We start from the raw sequence: 15,839 nt of genomic DNA, 5'->3' as shown, positions 1-15,839 counted from the left end.
GTGCTTTTCTTGGGACAAAGCACATAGCCCAGTATATGGCATCAGGCCAGGAGCTTTGTAGGGCCAGCAGAGAAATCAAAGGGAAAAGGCAACTCATGAATTCTCAGAAAACAGAATTTTAAATTTTCCCTGTGGGCATGCTGGTTCGTAGATGTTATCCAAGTGTCAGGAGAGTAGAATTCACACCCCTTCTGTGAGTTATGATTGGAGGGTCATCTTTGTCCATGTTCTTTGTCAGAACAGACTTGAGAGAAGAACTCCGGAATGGGAAAGGGGTCAAAGACCTGCAGGAGGAGACTGAGCCTGCAGCTTGAGGTGGGAGGGCCCAGGTGGGTTTGAGAAACTTGCTAGCTCCTCTGGGTTCTCAGATGTAACTGTCAGGCCCCGCGGGGCTGCTGGGGAGGGAGCGGAGGGTTAGGGTGGGGCTCAGAGCAAGGACAAGTGAACAATAAAAGAGGGCCTCCTCCCATTAATTGGGTGCAGAACTAGTCATTTTTGTGTTTAGTTAAGTTACTAAGTCATGTCCGACACACTGCGATCCCATGGTCTGTAGCCTGCCAGGCTCCTCTGTCCATGGGATTTCCCAGGCAAGAACACTGGAATGGGTTGCCTTTTCCTTCTTCAGGGGATCTTCCTCATCCAAGGATCGAAACTGATGTTCCTCCATCTGCAGGCAGATTCTTTACCACTGAGCCACCAGGGAAGCCCAGAATTAGTCATGTTTGGACGTGTCATATTTGGAGGTAATTTTAACCTGTGGGTTAAAATTAGGTGGCTCAGTTGTATTAAAAAAAAAAAAAAATGCCTGCCAATGCAGGACTCAGAGGAGACTCGGGTTTGAGCCTGAGTCGGGAAGATCTCCTGGAGGAGAAAATGGCAGCCCACTTCAGTATTCTTGCCTGGAAAGTTCCATGGACAGAAGAGCTTGGTGAGCTATAGCCATGGGATTCAAAAGGTCACACACAACTAAGCACGCTTGCACTTAACCTGTGCCATTTGGATTAGCCAAAAACACAAAAATTGTCTTTCTCATATATACCCTTCAAATTCAATTAAGGAATATCGCCACACTATCCGGAAAAAAAGAAAAAAATTAGCTGGTTTTGATTTCTTTGTATTCCCAGGCCGCCTCCGCTCGCACCCACTCGCCAGTCGACAGGAGTCATTTGCGAGTGCCGCGGCTATTTCACGGTCAACCACGAGGTGTCAGCGCAAGCTCAGTCCTCGCAGCATTTCCCAGGCCCGCGGAATCCAGCTTGTTTTCTTTCTGTCCGGGAGGAGATGTGCAGACCCTCGGGGTCAGGTACGACGACCACAGAGCCCGCTGGGCGGTCTTCGTGGGTGAGACCCTGGGCCCGCGCGATCCCGAGCAGACGGCGGGATCTGGCTCTCCCGCGGCGAGCCCACCGCCATGCTTCCCTTGAAGTCCGAGCACTTCACGGGGCCTGCGCCTCCCGGGTGCGCAGCCTCGGGGAGCCGCGGTTCCCCGCACCGCCCGCGGAGCGCGGAGCGCGAAGTGCCCGGGCCGGGCCAGCGCCTCCGCCAAGGAGGACGCGCTATACCTGCCTCCCCGCAGGCGCTCGGAGACAACCCCGGGGCGCGTCCAGGGGCTCTGAGACCGGTGAAAACGGCTTTTCCCCGGCTAGCCTGCCCTCGCCTGTCAGCAGAGCCTGCCCTGCGGTGCGGTTGCCTGTGGGCGCTCCTAGAATCACGTTTTTGCCACATATCAGCGAGGGCAGATTTTGTAAGGTGGGAATAGCCGCTTGCAGACACGCGCCATCGTCCGCAGGCGCTCGGCTCTCTCCCGGGCCAGCCTGGCGCTGGCGGTTTGGCGCTGAGCGTACGTACCCACGTGCGTACCACGTGCGTACGTACCACGTGCGTACGGAGGCGTGGGGCCCACGCCGGGGCACCACACCGCCCCAGACTCCCAGCGCCCCTCTCATCAAGGCTATCCGGGAGGCCGGGGGTGGCAGATTCTGCTTCACCGGATGAAAATCTGAACCAAAACAAACAAGGAAGTGGAGCTACCAAAAAGTCACATGAGAACACACCCTCTTCTCAGGAAATCATTTCAAAGTGCATACACTGTGTGGGTAACGTAGTTTTCCCGTTAAAAAGTTCTGTGTAGTTATAGTGACTGCTTGAAGGGTGATTGGTGAAATTTTAATCATTTGGAATACATTTTTTTCTCCAATCATTAAATCTCAACATAATGGGATAAAAAGAAGAAAGACTTTCCTCTACTTCCCGCAGTATTGTTTTCCTTGGAGCTCAGCTGGATTTCCTTGTCTAGTCCCTTAGGTGCATATTCAGCAGAGTCCATGATATATAGTCACTTTAAATTCTAAGATTATATTCATTTAAAAATTTAATCTAAATGTCTATGTATATGCTATAAGCTCAAACACTCAGTTGTGTCCAACTTTTTGCAACCCTATGGACTATAGCTCACTAGTCTCCTCTGTCTGTGGGATTTTTCAAGCGAGAATACTGGAGAGGGTTGTCCTTACCTGCCAATTCAGGAGACGTGGGTTCCATCCCTAAGTTGGAGAAGGAAATGGCAACCCACTCCAGTATTCTTGCCTGAAAAATCCCATGGACAGAGGAGCCTGGTGGGTTACTGTCTGTGGGGTTCTCAAAAGAGTCAGACATGACTTAGTGACTAAACAACCCCCCCCACCTCTGTATATATATATATATATATATATATATATATATGTCCTCTTTCCGCTTCTCCAAGCAAAGGTCCCCATTTCAGAGCAGATGAGACTGTGATCCTCTCTTCTGCTTCAGCAGCTTGGAGCTGGTAATCAGAAGACACAGTTAACCTCTGAGCTCGCTTTTGATCCCCTTCTGGCCTTGGGCTCTTCTGGTGTTGGTTGAGGAAGAAAGGTTCAGGGAAAATAGTAAAAGCCTTTTTCCTGGGTGAGTTTGTCATTTTTTTTTCTCTGGTGGCTGCTGCTTCTGAGCTCCCACGGACTGGCCACCAAACCCTCCAAGTGAAAGACACTTTCAGACACTGGCCCTCCCCAGATTTCATGCACAAAATCTTTCAAAGGTCTTACTGGGGTCTCCCTGCTACACAATTTGCTGATGTGTAACACCATCCCCTCTCCAGTTTCCTTTGTATTCCCTTCCTGGTGGAGACTCCCGCACACTAGTTCTTGGTAAGCAGGCTTTGCTTTTAAGCAGCCGTCTCCTGTGAAAAGTTGATGTATCTGCATGCCTCAGTCATACCCAGCTCTTTGCAAACCCCTGACTGTAACCCACCAGGATCCTCTATCTGTGGAATTTTCTAGGCAAGAATACAGGAGTGAGTTGCCATTTCCTCTTCCAAGGGAGCTTCCCAACCCAGTGATTGAACCCCAGTCTCCTGCATCTCCTGTGCTGACAGGAGAATTCTTTACCACTGTGCCACTTGGGAAGATAAAATGATGCAAAACTGGCTCTTTTCTGTGATGTCACTGTAGCCAACTCTGCATTCCAACCGTGGGTGTGCAAATATCTCCACCACTGGTCCTTGCTCTCTACCCTGCTCCCTTGTCTTTTCTCTCCATCTTCAGTTAGGCTAGGGCAGATGCATGAACCTACAGGCCTGGGGAGATGTCCATCTGGGGAAGAGGTCCAGCTTTTCCCCTTTGCAGGCACCTCCATCTTTATGAGTGATTTTGTTAGAAATGTCATCATTTGGTTTTGGAGACGAAAGCGCATCAATATTATGAGCACCCACTTCCCCAGGCTGATACCCACACTTCTTCTGAATTCCCCTACCTCTCTAGGCACTTCTGTATTTGGCTGACCTTGATGAATAGTAGAGATGATGCATTTCATTGTGGGAAGCCTGGAGCTGGGCCTAGTCCTATTGATTTTAAGAAGATGGGTGTGTAACTCACTTTGTCCTTAGGTCCGCTGTGTTAAAGAAAAGAAGAGAATGCTAATATGTTTTGAGTACTTGTAGTGTTTCAACTAATTATCACAAGAAGACAGTAAAGTAATATGATTCTCAATTGTTAAATGAGGAAAATTTAAGCTCTAAATATTCAGAGGTCTTACAAATAGCTGAGAGAAGAAGACAAGTGAAAGGAAAAGGAGAAAAGATATACCCATCTGAATGCAAAGTTACAAAGAATAGCAAGGAGAAATAAGAAAGACTTTAATTGGGCAATGCAAAGAAATAGAGGAAAACAATAGAATGGGAAAGACTAGGGATCACTTCTAGAAAATTAGAGATACCAAGGGACTATTTTGGGCACAATAAAGGACAGTAAAGGACAGGAGTGGTATGAACCTAACAGGAGCAGAAGATATTAAGAACAGGTGGCAAGAATACACAGAAGAGCTATACAAAACATATCTTAATGACCCAGATAACCAGGATGGTGTGATCACTCACCTAGAGCCAGATACCCTGGAGTGTGAAGTCAAGTTGGCCTGAGGAAGCATCACAACAAACAAAGCTAGTGGAGGTGAATGAGCTAGTGGAATTCCAGTGAGCTATTTCAAATTCTAAAAGATGATGCTGTTAAAGTGCTGCACTCAATATGCCAGCAAACTTGGAAAACTCACAGGACTGGAAAAAGTCAGTTTTCATTCCAATCCCAAAGAAGCGCCATACCAAAAAATGTTCAAGCTACTGCACAATTGAACTCATTTCACATGCCAGCAAAGTAATGCTCAAAACTCTTCAAGCTAGGCTTTAGCAGTATGTGAACTGAGAACTTTCAGATGTATAAATTGGACTTTAAAAAGACAGAGGAACCAGTTTATTGTGATCTACACAGACAAAGGCTTTGGCGTAGTCAATAAAGCAGAAGTAGATGTTTTTCTGGAACTCTCTTGCTTTTTCAATGATTCAGCGATTGTTGGCAATTTGATCTCTGGTTTCTATGCCTTTTCTAAATCTAATTTGTACAAGCCTTTGACTGTATGGATCACCACAAACTGTGGAAAATTCTTAAAGAATGGGAATACCAGACCACCTGACTTGCCTCCTGAGAAATCTGTATGCAGGTCAAAAAGCAACAGTTAGAACTGGACATGGAACGACAGACTGGTTCCAAATTGGGAAAGGAGTACATTAAGGCTGTATATTATCACCCTTTTTATTAAACTTATATGCAGAGTACATCATATGAAATGCCAGGCTGGATGAAGCTCAAGCTGAAATCAAGGTTGCCGGGAAAAATATCAATAACCTCTGATATGCAGATGACACCACCCTTATGGCAGAAAGCAAGGAAGAAATAAAGAGCCTCTTGATGAAAGTGAAAGAGGAGAGTGAAAAAGTTGGCTTAAAGCTCAACATTCAGAAAACAAAGATAATGGCATCTGGTCCCATCACTTCATGGTAAATAGATGAGGAAACAGTGGAAACAGTGACAGGCTATTTTGGGGGGCTTCAAAATCACTGCAGATGGTGACTACAGCCATGAAATTAAAAGATGCTTGCTCCTCAGAAGAAAAGCTATAACCAACTTCCACAGCATATTAAAAAGCAGAGACATTAATTTGCCAACAAAGGTCCGTCTAGTCAAAGCTGTGGTTTTGTAATTATATATGGATGTGAGAGTTGGACTATAAAGAAAGCTGAGCATCGAAGAATCAATGCTTTTGAACTGTGACATTGGAGAAGACTCTTGAGAGTTCCTTGGACTGCAAAGAGATCAAACCATTCAGTCCTAGGAAGGAAATCAGTCCTGAATATTCATTGGAAGGATTGATGCTGAAGCTGAAACTCCAACACTTTGGCCACCTGATGTGAAGAACCAACTCATTGGAAAAGACCCTGATGCTGGGAAAGATTGAAGGCAGGAGGAGAAGGGGACAGCAGAGAATAAGATGGTTGGATGGCATCACTGGCTTGATGGACATGAGTTTGAGTTGGCTGTGAGAGTTGGTGATGGACAGGGAAGCCTGGCATGCTACAGTCCATGGGGTCACGGAGAATCGGACATGACTGAGCAACTGAACTGAACTGAGGAACCAGAGATCAAATTGTCAATATCCGTTGGATCATACAAAAAGCAAGGTAATTCCAGAAAAACATCTACTTCTGCTTCATTGACTACACTAAAGCCTTTGACTGTGTGGACCACAACAAACTGTGGAAAATTCTTAAGAGAGGGGAATACCAGACCACCTTATCTGCCTCCTGAGAACCTGTATGCAGGTCAAGAAGCAATGGTTAGAACCAGATATGGAGCAATGGACTGATTCAAAATTGGGAAAGGAGTGTGTCAAGGATGTATATTGAAGTACTTCTCAGCCATAAAAAACGACTTTTACTATCTGTAGCAACATGGATGGACTTGGAGGGTATTATCCTAAGCAAGATAAATCAGATATAAAAAGGCAAATACTGAATGATATCGCTTATATATGGAAGCTAAAGAATACAACAAGCTTGTGAATATAAGAAAGCAAGAAGCACATTCACAGACTTTAGAGAACAAACTAGTGGTTACCGTAGCAAGAGAGAAGGGGAAGGGTTAACATGGTAAGAGAAGGAAGTACAAGCTACTAGATATAAAATAAACTGCAGGGATATATTGTACAACACAGGGAATATAGCCAATATTTCATAGTAACTATAAATAGAATATAACTTTTAAATTGTGAATCACTATATTGTATACCTATAGCATATAATACTGTACATCAGCTACATTTCAATGTAAATGTCAAAACGATTTTAAAAAGAGTTGTTGAGGGCTTACTGTGAACAGAGAAGAAATGGAATGTGATTTGTTCTCATCTTTAAACTAGTTTGTAACTGGGAAAGGGCCGAAAGGCATAGAGAAAATGAACTATAATCAAAAGTGAAAGTGAAAGATCCTATAACAAAGGTAAACGTCAAATTCTAAAGGGATTCTGAAGTTCAGGTACAGGTTTGGGGGAGTGGATGTCTTACAAAGTTACAGTCTGAGCTGAATCCTGGGGGATGGACAGTCCACGGAGATAAGAGATGTCAGGGACAACTTGAGGGTGGAGAACAAACAGCAGGAAGAAAAACAGAGAGGCAAGAACTCTTTTAGCACATTTGGGAAAGCTAGTTTGGCTGGAATGTCAAGTGTAGAATTTATGTAGTTGAGATTGGGAGATAAAGTCAGAAACTTCAGTAAGGGTTGGATCACAGAGAATCTTCACTGTCAGGCTGAGGTTGTGACTGGGATACCATTCAAAGAATTTAAGCTGAAAATCATTTCACTGGTGCTGAGCCTGAGGGCAGTGATCCATTAGAGTGGGAGAAACTGAAAAAGTGAAAATAAAAGGTGGAAGAATCAAGCAATCATTACAATTATCGCAGGATGTATTATAAGAGGAAATATTGGCAAGGAAGTGTAGCAACTGGAATCCTGCTACACTGATGGTTGGAGTATAAAGTGGAACAACCATTTTTCAGAGTTGTTGGGTAAATTTCTTATAACGTTTAACCCTATCTTAAGGCCCAGCAATTTCACTCTTAGGTACTTACCCAAAAGAATGAAAATATATGTCCACAAAACACTAGTTAGGGAGTTTGGGATGGACATATACACACTGCTATATTTAAAATGGATAACTAACAAGGACCTCCTGCATAGCCCAGGGAGTTCTGCTCAGCGCCATGCGGCAGCCTGGCTGGGAGGGGAGTTTGGGGGAGGATGGATACATGAACAGGTGCGGCTGGGTCCCTTTGCTGTCCACCTGAATCTATCACAACATTGTTACTTGGCTATGCCTGTCAGTCACGCAGCCATGTCTGACTCTGTGTGACCCCGTGGACTTTAACCCATGAGGCTCCTCTGTCCATGGGGTTCTCCAGGCAAGAATACTGGAGTGGGTTGCCATTCCCTTCTCCAGCTGATCTTCCCAACCCAGGGATTGAACCCCAGTCTCCTGCATTGCAAGCAGATTCTCTACCATCTGAGTCACCAGGGAATAAATACCCCAATACAAAATTAAAAGTTAAAAAGAAGAATATTTCCAGCAGCCTTACTCAAAATATGGTTGGTCCGTCAACAGAACAAATTAGATGAACAAATTGCAGTGTATTTATGTGACGAACTGCTATTTAACAATTAAAAAGAGGATGGACTATTGACATACTGAATAACATCGCTGAATCTCAAAAATATAATGTTTAGGACATCAAGATAGGAGTCTGTGCCTTGTGATGTCATTTACATGAAGTCTAAATTCAGGGAAGTTCATCTATGGCAATAGAAATAAAAAACATAGTGGATGTTAAGGGGGAAAAGAAAGGAATAGATGGAGAATGGGTTGGAAAGCTGTGTGAGGGAACTTCTTAACAGGTGCAAATGTTCTGCATCCTATTTTTGGTGGTGGTTACACATATAATATAATTGTTCAAAACATCATCTGAACATGTGACAACTCTGCACTTTATTTTATGTTAATAACATCTCAGTTAAAAAAAAACAAAAACCTAGGACATTGATAATGTAGTAACCCCTCAACCTCCCTGAGAAAAACACCTAACCAGTCAAAACACTCAAATTTATTGTCTGAGGAATGAATCAAAATAAAATGGCAGAAACAATGGTTGAACAAGACCTAAGTGTGAGAGATAAAACCAGTAAAAAAAAAAAAAAAACTGTAGTATATATGAAATAACATGCTCAGGTTTAAAAACTGAATGTAATTATTTTTGTAAGAGATAGTGAATGCTACAAAATTAATACTTTAATAGTCACCTATATCTCAAATGCTAAATTACAGCCCCAAATTCTGAAGTCACTGGGAAAAGATAAAGCAGTGGTTTGTTCAAAGAAATCTATAATTAAAAAGACTAAACCCCTACTGTAGAAAAAGTATTGTGCTCAAATGTCATGAATATATAAATATATATTTATATTCATTTGTAAACTCTTTTTAAGGAATGTTTTTTCAATTAGGTTCATGGCTCATAAAAGTTGCTATAAAGATCAAACTGATTTGGCTGCCTATATTTCTCACCATGAGAAATAATATGGTGCTTACAAAAGTATGCCCTTCTATCTGTAGGGTAGATAGAGCTCATGTCCAAAAGACAGCATACAGCTTTATGTAATTAGCTTAGAAAGCAGAATTAAATTACTGTTCATTATCTTTTATCCAGATAAGCTCTATGAAGCATATACTTAAGATTACCTGTTTGGGAAGTCAAAAATTATATTTACTGTTCAAAAACAAGATAGAGACCTGTAGAATCTGTTGTTCTTGTGACTTACTTGGGGAATAAAAATGAGTTAAGGGCAATAGAAAATCCATTTGAGAAGAAAAATGTAGCCTTGCACTATGCATAACTCATGTACTTCTTCTTAGAAGGAAAGATAAGCTGTTACCTAGTGGTATATTTTCAGTGATAAGCAGGTAATATTCTGTGTAGAAATATCAGAATTCTGTGAAAATATTGTGTAAAGTTAAGAGTGTGAGAGAGTGAAGCAGAATGCAAACTCTGGAAATACACCAGGATAATCTGGGGCTCTCCATGTTCCCACTCTGGCTACTAGCTAATTCTCTCAGCCGCTACTGCTCCAAGAAACTGGCACAGGGTTACTGGAAATAAGTTGAATGACTCTTAATAGGCAAGTAGTTGAATAAATCATAGTAAATGTCTATAAAGAAATATTAGATAGTTAATATATGGAGTTAATTAGATCCATTTTGATGTTGTGTACTGTTTATGTGTTAAATGAGAAAAAGCAAAATTCAGAATAACGTGTATCAAAGTATTCACTGGCAAAAACAATTCATAAGGGGAAAAAATCCCCATATAAAGTATGGAAACATATTAACCAATGTCATACTGGAAGGGTTAATAATATTGTCCAGATTTAAGTGGGAAAACTTGACAGATCTGTTTACAATATGCATGTCAACTGCTATAATGAAATGGCTTAGAAAATATGAGGACTATATAGGAAAATTCAAGAAAGCTGGGTTAATATGGATGGATGAATGAGTGGATGGACAGAAAAAAGATGGAAGAAAAGAAAGGGGGAAGAAAACTTATTTTTCTTCAAAAATATGAAGGTATTGTTCCATTATTATTCTAATATTTGAGGTTCCCAATGATAATTCTATTACCAAGATTTTTTTTTTATCTTTATTGTTCTGATATTTCACAATCAGGATCTAAATGTAAGTCTTTCTATTTAAAGAATTTGGTTCATGATTTTCCCTGTTATGAAAATCTTCACTATTATGGGTTGCAATTCCAGCACTGTCACTTATCATCTAGATGATCATAAATATTTTACTTAATTCATAATTTTCACTACTATTTAATAGTTCTTTACCAAAAGACCAGCACTTCCCAACAGAACATTCTATGATAATGGAAATATTCCATGTCTCTAATAGTCAGTATGGAAGCCACTAGCCACACATGGCTTTTGAGTCCATGAAATACAGTTCATGTGATTAAAGAAAAGAATTTTTATTTTAATTTCCTTTTAACTGCTCCACATTCCAATAGCCACATGTAGCTAGTGGCTACCATGTTAAACCACAAATGTGTAGACCTTTATTCATCCATATAGAAGTGCTTTTATGAGGTATAATTATTAGAATCATAAATCAGGAGATGAAATTTTTAGTTATGTGATTCAGAATGCCATAATCAAAGGAAAAATAGCATATAAGACGTTTAAAAGGGATCCAGTCTTCTTCCTGAAGATACTAAGCTTCTGAACTCTTTTCTTTTCTTTCTTTCTTTCCTTTTTTCTTCTCATTTTTTCATGCAGAAGAATTCCAGATGTGTGGTATAGACCTGTCTACATCACAGCAAAGGAAGTAGCATAGTTTATTGGATTGCACAAGCCAAAAAAAAAAAAAAAATCAGCAGTGCAGGAAATGCATGAGGCACTCCCCAAAAGGTTTCATTAGGACGAATCTTATCTCACCTGTAATGATCTTGCCCACCAGTCCTAATGAGTGACTAACTCACGCTGGGTCTTGAGTTCGTGCCAAAACAGTACGTATTCACAGCTGAGCTCTCACTGAGCAATTCGTGGCCCTGGACATCTCCTTGGACATCAGGTAAGTGTCCATTTCAGCAGTAGACCCACCCATAGAGGGACTTCTCCCAAAGTTATCGCCACTAAATACAAAACATTTTAAGAATATGGATGGATATTTCAACTATTTCTTCAGATTATATTCTGCATAGGATAGGCATAGTCTTGTGAAAAGAGTTCTGGACATGGTTTCGGGAGGAATGGTCTCTAACCCCAGTTCTGCCATTAGCCAGTGTGTTCTTCCTATCATGGACACTCAACTGCACTAAGCCCCAGTTCCCCCACCTGCAGAGGGGGTGGGGGGATCTTCTGCGACATCAACATTAGCATCTCTTACTGCTTTCTAGGTGGAAAGCTTGTGTCCCCCAGAACTGACCCAGGTAAATAGGTAGGGAGTGGGACAGACTGAGGGTTCTGTTTCCATGTTGCTGGACCCTCAGAACAGGTCATCCTGGTGGAAGGAAAAGTAACCTGCTGCCTGGTGACTGGATGATGTTAGGGACTTCCAGGGCACATTTCTGTGTCCAGATGAGGTCATTTCTCACCGTCCGTCTGGAGACTCCTCAGTCACACGTGGACTAGGACGGTAGGAGCCTGGCAGCCCAACGGGGACTCCGCAGGTAAGCGTTCCTTCCCCGCCGCAGCTCGAGTCTCTCAGCCCGGCTGCAGGCAGGGGTAGTTTGGAGCTCTCAGCATCAGTATTGGCATCTTGCTTCCACACTCATAATCACTAACACTATTTGTCTCGGGGCTTTCTTGCTTTATCTTTAATGGCCTGCTTTCTACTTTAGGAAAGCAGTTCCTGAGAGTGTTTTGGGGTCGTTATGGGTGGTTCGTGCCCCTTCTGTAAGGACTGCATTTTACTTCCCTTTAATATGCATTTCACTTTCATAAATGAAAGTCTACAGGCTATCTACAAAGGTGGAATCCATAGAATAAACCTATTTAAAACAGCATGCCAGTTTCATTTTCAAATAATGGGCATTACTTTTAAAACAATGGACATAACTGTTGGAAAAAAAATATACCATGAAGTGTTCAAAAGTCTGGAAACATGGGGAAAAAATGGTATATTTATTGCTTCATCTACTCAATGGACATGAGTTTGAGCAAACCCCAGAAGACAGTGAGGGACAGGGAAGTTCTGCGGTCCCTGAGGTCACAAAGAGTCAGACATGACTAAGCCACTGAACAATGACAATTGTACATTATACAGATGGGAAAATTGAGTCTCTGAATGGCTGAGAGCTCAGAGTGGGTAAGGAGTAGATCAGATCCAGAATCCAAGCCCATATTGGTTTGTGTATCTTGTCCCACATTAGGTATAACCATCTTAAATTAGAACATATCTGTATATTTTTTTTCTCACTGAAAGCTTATAAATACCAAGACACCAACCAATTCACCTTGAAAGTGATTCAAGACTTTTTAAAAAATTCATTATCTTTTCATTAATTTACTTAAAGAATGTTATGAAAATTTTCATGTACTTTTAAAGAGAAAACTTTTTATCCTGAAGCCCATTTTTGTGTATAATGAATGTGTTATCTTTCTGTGACATTAAATATATGTGCATATCAATGTTCCTCGCTAAAAGTAGAAAGCTTAATTGTAGGGTGCATCATGTCTAACCTGTTTATACCACATATAGCCCAATATCCTGAGCAGCTACAATAATAAAGACCTAAGCAACCTTCAAATGCTTGGGCTGAATAAGAGATTGTAACAGGCTCTGCCAACCTCCTCACTTCACAGATGAATAAACTGAGGCTCATTCATTCACTCAGCACACCTTTGTTGGACATCTGCTGTGTGCCTTTCATAGGATCCAGATCAGTAGGTTAGAAAAAGATGAATCAGCCCAGAGAAGTCAAGTGATTGCCCAAGAGCACACACAGTTGCATGCCACATCTAGGATAACGACAGTTGGGGCACGGTGATCAGAACACCTAGGACTGAGGTGAGCTGGCACCTGTCTGACATTATTTATGAAGACGCTAGTGGTAAGAGGACCAATGGATACAAGTATCCATGGTATGGAAGGAAAAGTCTGAGGAACATTTTTAAAATATTAAAGCCTAAGAACTTCACAATACTCTAATTACCTATAAGGGAAAATAATCTTAAAAAAAAAAAAGAACATATATGTGTATGTATGACAGATTGAGAGAGTTAGGGTGAGTGCTGAAGAATTGATGCTTTCGAATTATGGTGCTGGAGAAGACTCTGAGAATCCCTTGGACATCAGGTGATCAAACCAGTCAATCCTAAAGAAAATGAACCCTGAATACTTATTGGAAGGACTGATGCTGAAACTGAAGCTACAATACTTTGGCCACCTGATTCAGACAGCCAACACATTAGCAAAGACCCTAAGGCTGGGAAAGATTGAAGGAAAAGAAGGGGGCAGCAGAAGATGAGATGGTTGGATAAGATCACCGATTCAAAGGACGTGAACTCAGGCAAACTCTGGGAGATAATGAGGGACAGGGAGGCCTGGTGTGCTACAGTCCATGGGGTTGCAAAGAGTTGGACATCTCTTAGCAAATGAACAACAACAGCATAACATGTTCACTTTGATGTGCACCTAAAACTAACACAACATTGTAAATCAACTATACCCCAGTAAAATTTTTTTTAAAAACTGAAAGCATCACAGAAATATTTCCAGGCTCATCTAGCCATGTCACTTGGATTGAAGAGACGTGGCCTGATGGACAGTTGAACATTTAACAGTGGATTCTTCAGAGAAACCCAGGCTTTGGGGTGGTGTGACCTCATGTGAGAGTTGACTCATTGGAAAAGACCCTGATGCTGGGAGGGATTGGAGGCAGGAGGAGAAGGGGATGACAGGGGATGAGATGGCTGGATGGCATCACCAACTCGATGGACATGAGTTTGGGTAAACTCCAGGAGTTGGTGATGGACAGGGAGGCCTGGCGTGCTGCGATTCATGGGGTCGCAGAGTCAGACACGACTGAGCAACTGAACTAAACTGAACTGAGACTCAAAAGGTATAAGGTGAACCCCATTAGACTCTCAAGCAGTCATTTCTGCCATGGGTGGAAACAGATGCTTCAGACACACATGTTTCTCTCCTCCACTCTACTCTCCAAGTGAAACCTAAGAGCATGCCTGCCTAAATGGATACCAAATTACAGATAGAATCAGGCCTCTTTGGGAAAACTAGGAGGCTAAGAGGAAAGTAGCAAAAGCAAATCCATTTCTATATCACTCCCCCACCAAGGAACCCACCCACAATAGGAGCATAGAACACTGAAAGTTGTAATGAAAACCTCCCACACTTGTTCTAGAAAAGATTAGAAGAGACATTCCAGGCCACCGTGACTCCCAAACCATTGCTGATGCCTACACCAGATCCTTGGCCTCTGGACAGACCCAATTTACCTTCAAGAACAATGAGATCATAAAAAGACTAACACACCGTTGCTTATGCCTCCAAAGCCTACTCAGTCTTAACTCTGTGGGAGAGGGCCTCCATCTGGGAAACTTCCTTTAGATTATTTCTGGCCTCAAGAAGGCTGCCTTTGGAACTAGAATGCTTCCAATGACTGAGAATCTTGCTAAGGTACAAGGGGCATGTTTCTCTATGCACCCTAAGTGTGTATAGCATTTTGTAATGATTTACAAAATCAATATTATTTTTGTTGTTGTTCAGTCACTAAATTGTGTCTGACTCTTTGGTGACCCCATGGGGTGTAGACAAGCAGGCTCCTCTGTCCATGGGATTTTCCAGGCAAGGATACTGGAGAGGGTTGCCGTTTCCTTCTCCAGGGGATCTTCTCAATCCAGGGATTGAACCTACATCTCTTGAATTGGCAGGCAGATTCTTTACTACTAAGCCACCAAGAAAGCCCAAATGTTATTCTTAAAAGTCTTCAATCTCTTTTTCTCATTTAACAATCATAAATGAGTGTTCCTCCAAGCCAGTCTTGGAGATCTAAGGCCTTCCTTATCATAGCTGCAAAGCTGTTCATTCTATGGATGTACCACAATTTGCCCAAACATTGCACAGCTAATGGACATTCAGGTTGTGTCCAGGGTCTTTTGTTTGAGGCCATTTATTTTTCTATTAAAAGCAATGCTGCAAACAACTTGATACATGTGATACACATATCTTTGAGTCCTAGTACTTTTATTATATAGGATAGATTCCTACAAGCAAAATCTTTGGATCAAATTGCACAAGCATTTTTATTTTACCAGTTAAAGCTTGTTAATTTCTCAAAGTTAGCAACAATTGACACTCACTATTGGACTTCCCAGGTGGTGTGAGTGGTGAAGAACTCACCTGCCAATCCAGGAGACTTAAGAGACGTTTGTTTAATCCCTGGTTCGGGAAGATCCCCTCGAGGAGGGCATGGGAACCCACTCCAGTATTCTTGCCCAGACAATTCCATGGATAGAGGAGCCTGGTGGGCTACAGTCCATAGGATTGCAAAGAGGTGGATATGAGTGAAGCGACGTGGCACACATGGCATGCACGCATCAATGTATCAAAGTACTTATTTCCTTGAATCATTGCCAACATTGAAGGTCGCTATGCTCTAGCTTTTTGTCATTCTTACTGCTATTGGTGGACTTCTATACTTAAAAAGATAGATTTGTAGTTTTTCATCTCTTTATCCTTTAAAAGTGCTCATGTGCTGTTATAAAATGTCCATTTTTAAAATCAAAAAGTTTGCATGTTCCTATTTTGCCTATCAGATTTTTATTACAATAACAGTTTTAGAAGGTAACAGATAAAGAAAGTAACCGTCATCTCTCATAAATATTTTCTAGTTCTTGTCCATATGCATTTGAATTTTATAA

This window comes from Cervus canadensis, chromosome 10, assembly GCF_019320065.1.
Source record: "Cervus canadensis isolate Bull #8, Minnesota chromosome 10, ASM1932006v1, whole genome shotgun sequence".
Taxonomy (NCBI): domain Eukaryota; kingdom Metazoa; phylum Chordata; class Mammalia; order Artiodactyla; family Cervidae; genus Cervus; species Cervus canadensis.
The sequence above is the reverse complement of the archived record's forward strand: the minus strand, read 5'-3'. Positions refer to the sequence as shown.